At 52.1% G+C, this 14,758-nt stretch overlaps 1 pseudogene; it reads right to left on the reverse strand.

The window, feature by feature from the left end:
* Window positions 1–11,665: 11,665 nt before the first annotated feature.
* LOC149355446 (uncharacterized) lies at window positions 11,666–13,710 on the reverse strand (annotated as a pseudogene).
* Between the last annotated feature and the right edge of the window lie 1,048 nt (window positions 13,711–14,758).

Consider the following 14,758-nt stretch of genomic DNA (forward strand, 5'->3'; position numbering starts at 1 on the left):
CGGCGACAGCCTTCACAAAGTAAGCGCTGTTGCGACCCGGGTAGCTTGGCCGGAGGCCGGTGATTGGACGAGGAGGATGGGAGACTGGGTTCGGAGGAAGGTAACGAAAAACTTTATACACTTATTTACATTATTTACATAGAGCGACTGAGAATGGTTCTCAGTGGAAGGGGAACGTCTTCGTCAACCGTAGTCGACTGGAGCTAGCAGGCTTCTCTCGGCCACACTCACAGCCGAGTTAAATAGTGTTCGGATTCCCCAGATCCCTGGCCGGGGAATAAATTTCGAAGAGCACTGTCCAATCGGATGAACCGAAGTAGACGCTGGTGTTACCACCCACTGCCGGGCAGGTGCGGGCTTTTCCAATCTCTCGCAGCTGGGTCGATGGGAAGGGGGAGATGCTGACTCATCCAGCCCGGCTGGAAAGGAATCTCCCGCAGTCTTCCAGCAGGTGAATGAACTTGCTTCCCCGCCGGTTGTCCAGAACACGAGTCGGGAACACAGCAGTCTTCAATTAACAGCCAGCGTGACTGGCGCCGCCACGTCGCCTCCGTTTCCGCTGTGGTTGCTCTGACAATACCTCCTGCGCGTCTCCTACCTTCGCCGCTGCTGCCGTGGTCACCTCCGCTCAAGGAATTCCGCTGCACTAATTCCCTTAAGCTCGGAGGGGGGCATTCCAAGTACCCCACTGCATCACCGCCGTCGCGAGGTCGTCGGCCTTGTCGACTGTTCACGGTAGCTGCTTAATCGGGCCCACGTGGTCAGAAGTACGGTCACGACAGCGCACTGACCAGGACGGCTGCATCACGTATTACGATGCCTCCTCTTTTGCGCTTGCGGATTTTTTATATTTCCTAATTTTCTTTTCGCTGAAACGCCGAAATTTTTCCCTTTAAACACAATACACCTCGGAGAGCTTTAATAATAATAATAATCCCTTTATTTCTGTCACATAAAAGATACACGACGCTGGAGGACGGCAGTAAAAGCTGTCGTGAGTGACAGCTTGACAGGGCCGCCGGCCCCTATACACAAAACAGCGTCACAGCGGCATTGCTTCTTGGAAATAGAAAGAAAAGTACAAAACACGCGCACAATTAGAAATTCATTCGCCGAATGTAAATGTAGTATACATGAATATGGTGGAATAAGCAAGAATAGGAATATTTACACACTGATGGTGTAGCCAGTAAAAAGAAACAATCACAAATGCAGTTTCAGTAATCAGGCAGAAACAATAGAAATACATACACAAGGATGATGAAGTCAAAGACAGATAAAAAGGTAGAGGCAAGGCAGGGATGTTAAGCAGAAGTGTGTTCTGGTTGGCTGCCTTGCACTGAGGAAGAGGGATGAGGGAAAAGGAGAGAAGGGGCGAGGGCCACAGTCACAGCAGGCCCCTCAAAGACAGTCGCTCTCAGGAAGCAAAACAATGTCTTGTAGGCCTTGCCGGCAGTCGAATGTTGTGGCCAGGGTCTCAGGATCTGATGCATTGTTAAAGGGCGAGGATCGAGGCGGTCCAGGGCCAACCTAGGGTACGTCTTTCGGTCGCCAAAGGAGGGAAGTCACATAGGAGATGTACAATTGTCTCTTCGCAGCCACATCTTCACAAGCAGGGCTATCGGCTGTGACAAAATTGGGCGCATTTTTGAAACAAGGAAACAAAAAAAAATTACCGACGATTACGTTACTTCCTAATGCGAAATTTGAGCGCAGCAAAAAGCTGTTTCACCTTTTCGATAGATTGAGGCAAAGAAATCGAGCAACACATGTATGCGCTATCACAGAGTTTTTTTTTTATTTTTCACACGTATTCCTTTAACAAAGATTCCACTAACAGTTCTTGAGAGTCATGAAGGAAGCTTTGTGGTCGGAGAAATAGACTGATATATGTTCGACTTGGTACACCAATGCTTGATTCTCAAAGACGAGATCTATACAAGTGCCTCGCGAGGTTGTCACAGCCGTGGGACGCGTTACGAGCGAGAGGAACGGGATGTTCTCCCGCATAAGTGTTAGGAAATTGCTGTTTGTCTTTATGTCAACATTAAAGTCCCCCACTACTAACATCGGTGTGGATCGATGGACGGTTAATGCGAGTTGCAGGAAGTGCACGACGTCTTTCGTGAGTGCGGTAGGGGCGAAGTAGGCAGCTACTACCAGCAAGCCGTTGGGCAACTTTGCGGCGCACAGTTCGCCAAGTTCATGTGACGTGCCAAACATTTCGACTGGTATTGCAGAGAGACCTGTGCGCAAGTAGATAGCGACTCCCGCCGCTGTGTTGTGGTCTCTGCGAGCACCACAGCAGTATAAGAAATCTATGATTTCGAGAGGCTCTTCGGGATCCATCCAGGTTTCAGCAAAGCAAAGTACAGAGGAATGGCGCAGAATGTGATCGTGGTGTACGTCCTTGGCATGTGCGGCAAGGGAGCGTACGTTAAGAATGTGGTTGTGAATGATGAATCAAGTGCTGCCAGCGAATGACGCGTCCATTGGCTGTCTGCGTGTGTTACTGATGTGTGGTTAACATGTTAAGCTTCGCCTGTAAGAGTGGAACGCGACAGCGTCTTGCAACGCTGCCAGGGAGTCCACAGAACGCCATCGCCAATTCGGCTGTACGCCTTGCTGGACGGTAAATTTATTTTTTGAGGAAAGGAAATGTATCTCTGTCGCATATCTGGGTGGACACCTGCACCTCGCCGTAAGGAGAAGGGGGAAGATGGGAGTGAACGAAGACGCCGTATTAGCTAGACGCGCCTTTGTTCATTCCAAACCATTCAGCTGGCATTACGGAGTGGCTAGCGTGCTCGTATCGCACTCCGGAGACCCTGGTTCGATTCCCCAACTCGACCAATTTCGTTCTCGGTTTTATAGATTTATGCGGTCTAACTAGAAAGGTTAATTAGGCTATTTCATATTTACATTATTGCATTTCTATCCATCGTGTTCTGTCATTAACCTGTCAATTGTTGGAACTGTCTAGGATGTTCGACACAACGTATATGAAACGAGCAACGTCTTACTGAGTGGGGAAGTGCGTGGTGGTGGAGGGAACGCGGCTTCGTACTTATCTGTTTTTTTTTCAGCAGCGTCTCCTTCCGCGGACGCTGTTGTCGCTGCGGCGCGCGTCTTTTCTTTTCTTCTGACCTCTTCATTCTCCTCTATATTAATTAGGCTAATTGATTAATTAAGCAATTAACTAAACTCAGTACAACTTAGTTGCAGCATCACTATACGATCTCTTTGATTGGTTGCATGGTTACTAGCCAAAGTACAATTGGCCCCATTTGAAATTCGCGCACTGTGACGTCACGAGCATTTCGACCAATTGAAAAGCATGACATTGGGGGCGGAGCTGGTTACGAGGCCGACGCCGACGCCGACGACGACGCGAAACCCAGGAACGGACGCCAAAGAGCTGCGCTCTAAAACAGCGCCGCGCCGACGCATCTCGCAAGCGGGGGCCATAAAACGGGGGAGAAGGACACCCCTGGAGAGATAGTAGCCTTGTGTGTGCGGCTGCCCCCTCCACCACCGCTCGCCGGAGGGAATGAGTCAGCCATTACGTCGATTTTTCTAGAATGTCGGAAGTGCTTCTACTCCTAATCGGCGGAAAGGGCGTAGCCTTGCGTGCGCTAAGACATGTCCCCGTCCTCTTCACTCGCACGTCGGTGGCGGCGCCACGCCAGAAATTACGAGAAGCTCCTCGAAGCGACTCTCAGCTTTTGACGAATGAGGATGCGCGGCCAGCGCAAGAAGGGAAAGGAGACTGCACGGCCGATACTCTGTGTATGTGCGCGCCTGCTTTAGCGCGTGGAACAAACAGACCCGGACCAAGCCTATATAAGAAGGGCGTCGACCGCTGTCAGTTTAACCCGAGCCGCCGTTTGAGCTTCATCGAAGCGCGCCCACTCGACTCCCGGGACAACACCACTCGCCCCAGCCACGGACCAACGAGGCAACGCGCGGCAGGCTGCGGGACGGCATCGTCGTGGACCCCTGGTCGTCGGACTGTCGCAGTGCCCGGTGAAGAAATTGTGTTTTGTATGTAGCCTCTCTCTTGTGTTAGTGCACTTTAGGAGCTGTAATAGCCCTTTTGTATTGTAGTCTCTCTCGAGTTTAACTTTGCACGAGTTGCATTGTTTTGTTAATCACTTTGTATGTGTGTGTACTAGTGATTGTGAAATCCTCTGTATCGTCTCATTGCTGTAAAACTTCGTTTTGTTTGTGAACTTTTGGCTCCGACCCATTCTCTGGCTTGCGACCGGCGAAGCTGGGTACCAAACGACCAAAAACCTCTTGTCACTTGGTACCTGGTCTCTGGTGAGCTTGCAACGCTGAGTCGGTGGCATCTCCTTTGAGTCCGAGACTGCAGCCCTCACACGCTCTAAGGGTGTCTGGGAACTTCACGCTAAAAGTGCGTGATGTTGGGTGATATCGGCCAACCCAACCCGGAACGTGTATTGCTTTGTAAATGCAACACCGAGCCATAGACAGGAAAGCAATGTTGCTTCGCGACGCGGTATATTGCGGGGACGACTGAAAATAGTCACTGACAAGACACACAATTGAGAATAACGAGATAAACTGAGAGAGCGGAAAAGAAAACTACCTAGAAGTTTTTAACATGCTGCCAAGGTTTCTTGAATGTGACGTCTTCAAGTTGTAAGCGTTCTAGATGTAATCTGTTTAGTAACGTCGGCAATTTGTTTGTAAACCATATGTTGTTTGCAAAGTGCTCACTTTCTAGGGAGAAGTGTAACGTGTCTGGCGGGCAGTAGTGCTTTCCTGTAAGTTGGATAAACGGTTTTGAAAGGTAACTCCTATTTCGTTTTTTTGTTTTTAAGTGCTTTGCAAAAAATAGTGGAACAAATTGATTACCAGGGTAGCATTGTATTTTATAAAATGTGCGGTGTACGAGCATAAATGGGCAAGCCTTCTGATGCCTTAAGTAACCTTTTCTGCGACTTGTGAAGTCTTTGAAAGGTTCCATGAGTTGTGCTAGGCCAGAATAAATGATAGTAGTACAGTCTCGAGGCGAACATTGAATTATAAATTAACATCTTAATTTTCGTAGAAGTATATGACGGTTTCGATATATGAACCCTATTACTTGTGGAAGCTTAATTGCTAGGTTTACCTCATGGGAATAATGTGACATAATTTCTTGAAAAATCACGCCTAGTGTCTTAATACTGTAAGTAATTTCAATGGCGTTGCATTTAATGCGATATATTTGCTATGTTTATTTTTAGTTTGAAATATTACAGCTTTTGTTTCATTCCCATTAATCAGCAGACAATTTCTGCTTGTCAATTCGTGTACTTTTGCTAATCTTTAAACTAGCGTCTTCGACAAGGTCGTATTAAATGTCCGCACATTAAAATATTACGATGACGATGATGATGCACTCCTGAGGTCCCTGTCCAGGGCTTTCCAAGTAGTTCTTACACTCTAAACAAAAAGGAGTAAAAGCGGATTGCGATGTTCTACAGCGCACTTTCCATTACAAAATCAAGTACGCCAGTCAACAGCTTGCTCTCTTTCAACATTCATTTAGGCGTATTCATGTTTAGAGTGTAGCCCCACTTCCAGCTTTTCTGCTTAGCCTCCAGTAGTGTACAGCGGAAGGATTTCTCGTACAGTAGCAGCTGATGATGATTATCTTAAACTCACGTCCTCTTTTTCCCACGCCTTAAGCTGCCCACATTCAAGTTTGCCCTGTCGAACTTGGGAAAACCGAAGTTAAGATGCGAAAAACGACGCGGAGGCAGTTTCCGGCCAAGCATGAATTGGTAGAATCCTGCGGAGAAATCCGCTTCGTGACATCAAACAAATGAACGTCACCGCACACAACGAAGACGACAACCGATCACAAGTGTGGTTTCCCGCGTGAGGGCTTGGCGGTTCACTTCGGTCCGAAATTGTAGCGAAATTTTTCTGGTATTTTTATATCTTAGAGTAGAGTGCATCGGGCACAAGCAGTTCTGAGCTCGACAGTGTTCAGCTAGTTTAAACCTTTCAGCCCAGGATAAGGTGTAGGTGAGGCTATAAAGAGGTGCTGATGAACTAAGGCGGGTACCGCGATAACTGGTGCTGTAATATGCAATGTGTCAGAAACCGTTCGTCGGCACCGTGATGTTCAGAGTGCGCTTCGAATCGATAAAGGTGCTTATCGCCGAATTTTTTTCTGAAATTGATCGTTGTTTTTTGAACATGCTTGTGTCCCACTTAGTTTTTACCCAGACAAGAAAATGTCCTAACGTAGCTTAAGAAAGCGTCTCAAAAAAAAAATGCAGGTTGCATATACTTGATTGAGAGCGCAACTTTAGGCGCCCTTTTCTGCATGCCGCGTCGTAGTCGTCGGCATTGGCGTAGTTGGCGTGACACGTCATTTGCTTGGCAGCCGTAGCAGGTACTAGCAGCGACGCGCCGCCTGAGATGGCGAGAGCACAGCAATGGACACCAGGATGATGGCTGCCACGGGAAGATAGCGAAGGGTGGCAACATATATAGAAACACGCCTGCCTGAAATTCTTTACTTCAGCATAACGCAAAACTAGATTTCGTGAAGAGCTCTGATCAAATTTTGCATTACCGACTATCGTAATCGTGTGTCAATTTTTTCAGTTCCTTAGAACGCGGTGACAAATTCCTTGTCGGTATCCGGCAGTTTCCATCTGAGCCGTCTGCTCTGGCTTCTGCAAGCGTGATCGATATATAATCAATGGAAAGGGCAAAGCAGTACCTTGCACGCAGTCCTTTTCTTGAGCCTTGTCCTGAAGATGAGCAGCGTCCTTTTGTAATTTGTGCTCATCTGTGATGACGTCTTCCAGGGCGGCTTCTTTTGATTTTAGCAAAGCAGGTGTTATCGATACGTCACCGCAGCATACGTCCTGATAGTTTTAGAAATATTTTAATAGTTTTTACGGTGTCGCTCCGCGTCCAGCTGGCCGGAAAGGGGAGCTTCCGTGCCGGCTACACGCAGGCGTTTACTCGTACGCGACCCGTGTCCCCAACCCATGGGGCCGAGTCGCAGCCACGGCAGGTTCGGATGAAATAGGCAACGGCAGAGTACGCTAGGAAACAGTTTATTAACCTAACACAAGGCAAAGCACACTGCGGAAGAATGTTCTATCCGACAAAAATAGAGGTACAGCAGCTCACCAGGTCGTCGTCGACCGGCGTTGTGTCGTCCGGGGGTCGCGGGCAGGATGGGGTCCCTAGGGGGCAGCTCGCAGGAGCACCGCGGCAAGAGCGAGCGTTTCCGCCGCGAGCTCCTCCTTTAAACCCATCGGCTATTCCTCGCTCGGAGCAACCGGTTGCATCCAAGGTAAGGCATTCACCCCTTCACTAAGACGCCGACTGGTTGCAGTGACGTCACGACAGAGTTGGGGACGAGAAGAGTGGCCAAAGTGCCTTCTCTCCACATTCCCGGCGCGCGCGCGCTCGTCTCGTGACTCCGGCGCGGGGGCGATGAAGGATACTCGTGGATCCCACATTCTCGCCTCCTGAAGAAGCCTGCCGAACAGAGAAGCAGGCGCAACGTTACTTTATCTTCTGCGCTATCCAGCGATCGATGTTCTTCGGGTGCCACCGGTACATCTGTTGACGTCCGCGCCATGCCCGCGTCGATCAGCTGCCCCGAAAGCTTGGGCACCCGCGAGATGGTAATGTCGAAGGTAGCTTGCAATCCTCAGAGTACGCGCGGCTGCGCCGCTTCGGTGAATAAGGTCGCGCCTCCGTGAGACCGGCTGCAAATGCTTGGATTCCAGGTTCGTGACCGCGCCTCCCTGAGATGCTGTGTCAGGTGGCTTCAGGGTCGATGACTACGGCGCTGCTATGGTTCAGACCGCGGTTATGCTGCCCTGGCATACTTGGTCAGCTGGCGAGGGCACAGGGCTGCGGCTGCTCCGTCTGCGTTTGGCCAGCTTGCTCGGAAGTTGTGGTTAAGGCGGCGCCTATGAACGAGGCGGCGGCGTCCAGTCGACAGGTGGGCAGCTCCGACGCGATGTGGCAGGTAGCAAGGGTGGCCAGGATACAGCAGTGGCGGCTGCGGGCCACGGGCTGGGCGTAGCAGTGGGACATGGGCGCCACGCGTTGTCGAAGCTGGATGGTGGCTTCTAGTTGGTAGAGGTGAACGATGTCGTCCTGATCTGCCCTGCTTCTTTTCCATCTCCGCTGAAAAAGGTCAACACAGATGTAGCCAACTCCCGCAGCGCGTGCTACGTAGCTGTTCGGGCCTCACAAGAGTCATGAGGGTTAGAGCAAGTAAGTCTCATTTAACATTGATGGGCATGAGCGGCCCGTACGTTCATGCATCTAGCGAGACTGCGCGCCGGCCTGGGACCTCGCTCTAGACTGCGCAGGCAGATTTTATTTCTGCCTACGGCGCAAGTTTTAGCGGGGCGCGGGGTTCGCCGGCTGATCGCATCGCTCCTTTTCCGACTGTGGGGCGGCTCGGGCTATGTCCTCAACTCGCTCATCTCGCTGCACGTGGCGTTTCAAGTCGCATACGTGCGCCGGTCCGCCTGTCGGCTTCGACCGCATGTCCTCGAGCCTGTAAACGAGCGAGGAAAGCTTCTCTCGCACGCGGAACGGACCGATCCATTTTGGCGCCAACCAGTCCGCGAACTGTTTGCTAGCATCGCTCAGAACGTGTTGGCGTCGAAGCACCAGATCGCCCAATTTGTCGAGAACATCCCGGTGCGAGCGGTCGTACTGTGCTTTCTGCTGCGCCCTAGCGGTGCTCAGGTTGCGGCGAGCCTTGCGTAAGGCCTGCGTCAACTTAGCGCGCAGCTGCGTCGCGTATTCAGCTCGTGCTGACTAAGCTACTGGCGTCTTCCTGCTGTCCGTTAGAACCCGGTCCATCGGATTTAGGAACTCTCTACCCAGATTGTGAGAAAACGACGCAAAAGTTCAACCCACTTGCTGAAGTGATCCGTGAGAACTTGTTCCTACTCGGTGTCTTGGGATACGGCCCCATGATGTCACACGCCGCGATTTGCCAGCGAGTCTGGCTGTTAATCGGCTGCATGAGGCCGGGCGGTCGTCCACCTCATGGCTTCACGCTTTGGCACACATGGCACGAGCGGGCATAGCGTGTTACATCCCTTTTCATGCCAAGCCAGGTAACAAAGCGACACAACTTAGGCATTTGTGCATGCCCAGTGATGCACGAGTCATGAAAGTAGCGTAGCAGTGCCGCTCTCAATACTCGTGGTATCACCACTTTGAACGCCTCGCTTGTGCTGTTCTCGGAGGGGATATACCTCAGCAGGACGCCATCGGAATCCAGCAGATACGAATCCAGCGCGCTCACAGCACTACCAGCTGTTTCCAAGCGCTCCGCACCGACAGCAAAACGAGCTGTCTCCGTGTGCGCGGCGTCCCGGCCGCCCGGCTCCCGGAGCCCGTCGAAACACCCTTCGACAAAACGGATCCCTCTGCTGAGCTTCGAGCAGCTCCTTTCTGCTTAACACAATCCCCACGGAACTGGCGTAGTTCACGTGGTTCACGCTCTCGCCCGGGATCAACGGTTGGTCCGCGTCCCTTACATGGGCTACGGCTGGGGACAGTCCCTCACTCTCTCTCTGTCTGTCGGGCGGTCGGTCGCGTGACCTTCCTTGCTCTGGACAGGCGCTAGCGAGAGTGCGTCAGCCACGGCGTTATTCTTCCCTTTAGGGTAGCGCACGGTGAAGTCGTAACGCTGCAGCAACAGGGCCTAACGCGCTAGGAGGCCGCTAGGCTCGCTGAGTCGACTCAGCCAGGTGAGCGCCATGTGATCCGTCTCGATCAGAAATGCCACCCCGTCGACGTAGTAGTCGAACTTCCGCAGAGCAAAAACTATCGCGAGACATTCCTTCTCTGTCACCGAGTAGTTCTTCTCTGCCGGCGTCAATGAACGGCTCGCGAACGCTACCGGTCGGAGGACGACTTCATGCTCCTGAAGCAACACTGCTCCTAAGCCCAGGTCGCTTGCGTTTGTTTGAATCACAAACTCCCTGTTTAGGTCGGGTAGCTGCAACTCAGCCGTGTCGGCGAGCACCTTGGTGAGGTTGCGCAGTGCAGCCTCTTGCTCGTGACCCCAACTCCAGCTCTCGCCCTTCTTCAAAAAGCTTTGTCAAAGGTTTCTGCAGCGCTGCGCAATCTGGGATGAACTGGCGATAAAAGTTCGCCATTCCCAGGAAGCGTCTTAGAACGGCTAGATCTGACGGTGACGGAAACTTAAGCAAATCCTCGAGCTTATCGTCGCACGGTAGAATGTGGCCTTTGTCGATCGTGAACCCCAACAGTGTTATTCGGGTCGTGGCGAGCTGTGCCTTCTTCGGGTTCAAAGTGTTCCCCGCGTACCTCAGCCTCTCTAGGATGTCGCTCAAGTTGCGCAGGTGTTCCTCGAACATTTTCCAGTACACCACGATGTAGTCTAGATATGCGAGCGCATGTTGTCACTTCGCATCTCCCAGAACACAGTCCATTAGACGCTGATAAGTAACGGGTGCTCCTACCAAGCCAAAAGGTATTCTCTTGAATTGGAAAAGACCTCTGTGACAACTGAAAGCAGTTTTCTCCTTATCACGCTCATCGATTTCAACCTGAAAGTATCCGTGGCTAGCATCGAGCGTTGTAAAGTACTTGGACCCACCTAGGTTGGGCACTAGAGAAGAAATCGTTGGTAGAGAGTACGCCTCCTTTCTCGTAACCTCATTCAGTCTGCGGTAGTCCACGCACAGGCGATATGTATTGTTTTTCTTTGGAACTAAGACTACCTTGAAGCCCCAAGGGCTGTTAGACCTCTCAACAACGCCAGTTTCGATAAGTTCGTCTAAGGCGCCGTCTAGTGCTTTCCTCCTAGCCAAGCTAATTGGTCTAGGATTGCACTTCCAAGACAGTGCGTAACCCGTGTATATTCTGTGCCTTACTAGTGCAGTGAGGCCTGGACGTTCTGTGAATATCGCGTTGAATTCGTAGAACAGAGATGACAAATGTGCCTTCTCCTTCTCCGATGCGCTGTTCACTTCCGACAACAAGGGGTGCATTGCCCTTCCCTGCACGGCAGAACAGCTTTCTACCGCGACAGCTTTCTCAGTGGGCCCTCTCTCAGCGGCGATGATCCGCTCGCATGCTCATTCTCGGTCCAGCGCGGGTGATTCTTCACGGTCTCCCCCCGCTCGCGCCGCGTTCGGAGACTGAATTGACTGCAGGGCCGCGGGCGCTTTCGCCAAAAGCTTCAAGGCGCCTGTGGTGCGCTCTCGGTAGCCTCCGCTGCTTATTTCTATCACAATGCCTGTCTTGGATAGGAAGTCGCGTCCAAGAATTACAGGAACGGATAAACAGGGAAGACGAACGAGGCGTTGTCGCCGCACGCGTCTTTCCCAGCGAACCACTATCCTAGCTGCACCGCTAGATTGCGCTGTGCCGCTCGCGAGGCGAACAGTAGTATCGCACTCTCTCAACCGGATTTTGTTCTCGCGGAGATGGTTTAACACCTCGTCACCGAACAAAGAAGCGCTTGCCCCTGTATCGAGTAACGCGGTGAATTTCTTTCCAGCTATCGTTAGCTCAATGAACGGCGCTGGCAAGTCAACAGAACTCCCTACGCGACATGCCAAAGGCGCTAATAAACCGGGGTTCTCTGTGTACGCCGCGCGGAGTCGAAGGTCGATCACCGGCGGCTGTGGCAGTTTCCCGACAGTGTTTGCTGACGGGCGGGAAGGCGGCCACAGTGGCGGGCGAAGTGCCCCAGTTGGTCGCACCAGTAGCAACGTTTGCCCGGGCTCTGACGGGCTGGGCGCTGGTCGCCACGTTCCAGTCGGTCGTCTCGATCTTGATCTCGCGGTGCGGACGGTGTGGGCCGCTCGTGCGGCCACGTTTCGGCCTCACGATCTCGGCTACGTGTGTTCCGCTCTGCAGCAGCGTGTGCTGTTCGCAACGCGTAGCTGAATGGGTCCAAAGCGCAGTCAGACAATTGCCAACCCCCCGGGAGACGCTCGTCAGCAAACTGTGCTGGCGCTTCAGCTCTAGATGGACTGCGCGCTGAGCTGCTTTTCTACGCGCAGAGAGGCTCAAGTGACTGCGATGCGGGTGGCGGTGGCCGATGCGCTTGCGCAGAGAGGATGTCTCCCTGAATGCGCTTCGCCTCAGCAGCTAGCTCATCCAGATCTCTAAACCTGCCTCCTCTCATGTAGGCCGCGAAAGTCGGGTGCGCTTGTCTTGTGACACGCTCCACTTTCACCGTGTTCGTGGCGCGAGGGTCAGCGAGGCGATAAAGTTTGTCCATCGCTCGGACGTACTCTAACAAAGACTCGTCGGGGTGCTGGGTCCGGAGCTCCAGCTCTCTCCTCAATAGCCACTCGTAGTTTGCGGGAAGGAATTCGTCGCAGAAGCTTGCGCCAAACTCCTCCTCCATTGTCCTCGCTCGGTTGCCGGATAGTCGGTACCAGTGGGCCGCTTGCTCCGTCAAAGAAACAGGCACAGCTCGCGCGAGCATTTCTGCGTTTGCGATTCCTGTCGCTTGCTGATAATGCAGCAGACAGTCGAGGTACTCATTTGCCCCCGTTCTGTCATGGTACCCCGTGTGGGTAGGTAAGTCTAATTTAACACGTGGTCCCTGGGCCGGGGCTTTGCAGAATGTTTTGCAACATACCCGCTAAGCTCTGCATTATTTGCATCGCGTTCTGCAAGAGCACCAGGGATGACTGCGGACTAACGCCCCCGGAGTCGGATGATGAGGCCTAGGTGCCTCATTGTTCGCGCGTCCCGCCAACGCGTCAGGGGATGGCACGCAGCTATTCCGCGTGGAACACTCAAGATTTACACCCTCCAAAGGCAAGTCAAGTAGGGAACCCTTGTTCTGTGCCGCTAGCTCTGACAGCATGAACAAAGACTGAAGTAAGGCCTATCAGCTGTCATCCTTTGCTAGGGCGTCAACAGTCGTTCGCTCCAACAAAGTATACTGCTAAATTGCCTAGTTCGCCCCACGTTTGGGCGCCAAGATATGGGGTCACTCCGAGTCCAGCTGGCCGGAAGCGCGAGCTTCCGTGCCGGCTACACGCAGGCGTTTACTTGTACGCGACTCGTGTCCCCAACCCGTGGCGCAGAGTCGCAGCCACGGCAGGTTCGGACGAAATAGGCAACGGCAGAGTACGCTAGGAAACGGTTTATTAACCTAACGCCTGGTAAAGCACACAGCGGAAGAATGTTCTATCCGATAAAATAAGGTTCAGTAGCTCACCAAGTCGTCGTCGACCGGCGTTGGGTCGTCCGTGGGTCGCGGGCAGGATGGGGTCCGTCGGCGGCAGCTCGCAGGAGCACCGCGGCAAGAGCGAGCGTTCCCGCCGCGAGCTCCTCCTTTTTAAGCCCTCGACCATTCCTCGCTCGGAGCAACCGGTCGCATACAAGGTAAGGCAATCACCCCTTCCCTAAGACGCCGATGGGTTGCCAATGACGTCACGACAGAGTTGGGGGCTAGAAGAGTGGCCAAAGTGCCCTCTCTGCACATTCCTGGCGGCACGCGCACTCGTCTCGTGACTCCGGCGCGCTGGTGGTGAAGGATACACGTGGATCCACTGCCAAATTATTGAGCACAAACTTATTTTTGCTCCCTTCTGCGTTAGCGGCTTGCTGATGTGGCCCATCAGATCGCGTGCCAATGAGAGCGGTCGCCGCTGTGACATATTCTAGACCAGGTCTTCATGCCATCAGACGCATGAGCGGGATTTCTATTTCGAGAGCTCCTCGCGGGCACAGCTTCGGTATTGCCGCAGTGGACGGCAGAATTCTAAACTGAGTATGCTCGTGTGGAATATTTTTTTCTTAAAACTTAGGAGGGTGGGAGGGAAACGCAAAATGAGGGACTTCGAGTGCGCAATGATGAAAGTAGGGTGAGGAAAAACGTTTGCGGGTCAGAAGATATGCTTCGAATTCAGGAACTGTTGTTGAGCAGTGACGTGCTCACGCTCCCAGTTTTTTCGGAATAGAATTTTTCGTTACAGCCGCACAGGGTGTAACGCTTAGGGGCGCTGCTTGTAGCTGTCGCAAATTCCTGATAACGGCTGTTGTATTTATTTTTTGTGAATTTTTTTCATCTCAATTTTTTTTTGCTGGCCACTTTTTTGTAGCGATGTCTTCCGGTTCCTTCCTCATTTATCGTGAGCACTTTTCTTTTTTATTATAAAGTGGTTATTCCTGCCTTCTTTCGCATTACTGAATGCGTGTATCTTGAGAAGAGTTTGAGGTGTTCATCAATAATTTTTTATCTCTGTTTGCCTCTCAGTTATTATCTATGTGTTTTGTTGTGTTGGGTTTTATGGCGCACATGCACCTAAGGCTATCATGAGCCGAGCTCATATTACCTATGTATGCATGTGTAAGCAAAACAAGTAAGTTTGAACATTAGTGTTGGTTGTTTTGTTAGGGCATTGTGATGAGGTCAAGGGGAAAGTGCTCGGCGTTTTCGAAGAAATGGCCTTGTCGGCCAATGAACGTTTGTTCCTTCTGGAAGCACGCAATGGTGTCTCGTGTGCAGTGCCGACGTTAAAGTAGATCACCCTCTGAGTTTTCCTTTGCTAAACTCATGCTTCTCTCAAACTGCAGGCACCTGTGCCAAGCTCGCCCGTCCAGTCACGGCAGCCACTGGGCGAGCACAATTCGCGCCCCACCCAACGCGTGGTGCAGGCCACCCGGGTTGCACCTCATTGCACCTCATTGGAGAAAGGGCGGAGTGAGGTTAGTCAGATGATACCAGTACGGGGCTACG

Source organism: Amblyomma mixtum, chromosome 3, assembly GCF_055824585.1.
Source record: "Amblyomma mixtum isolate Tamu chromosome 3, ASM5582458v1, whole genome shotgun sequence".
Lineage (NCBI taxonomy): Eukaryota > Metazoa > Arthropoda > Arachnida > Ixodida > Ixodidae > Amblyomma > Amblyomma mixtum.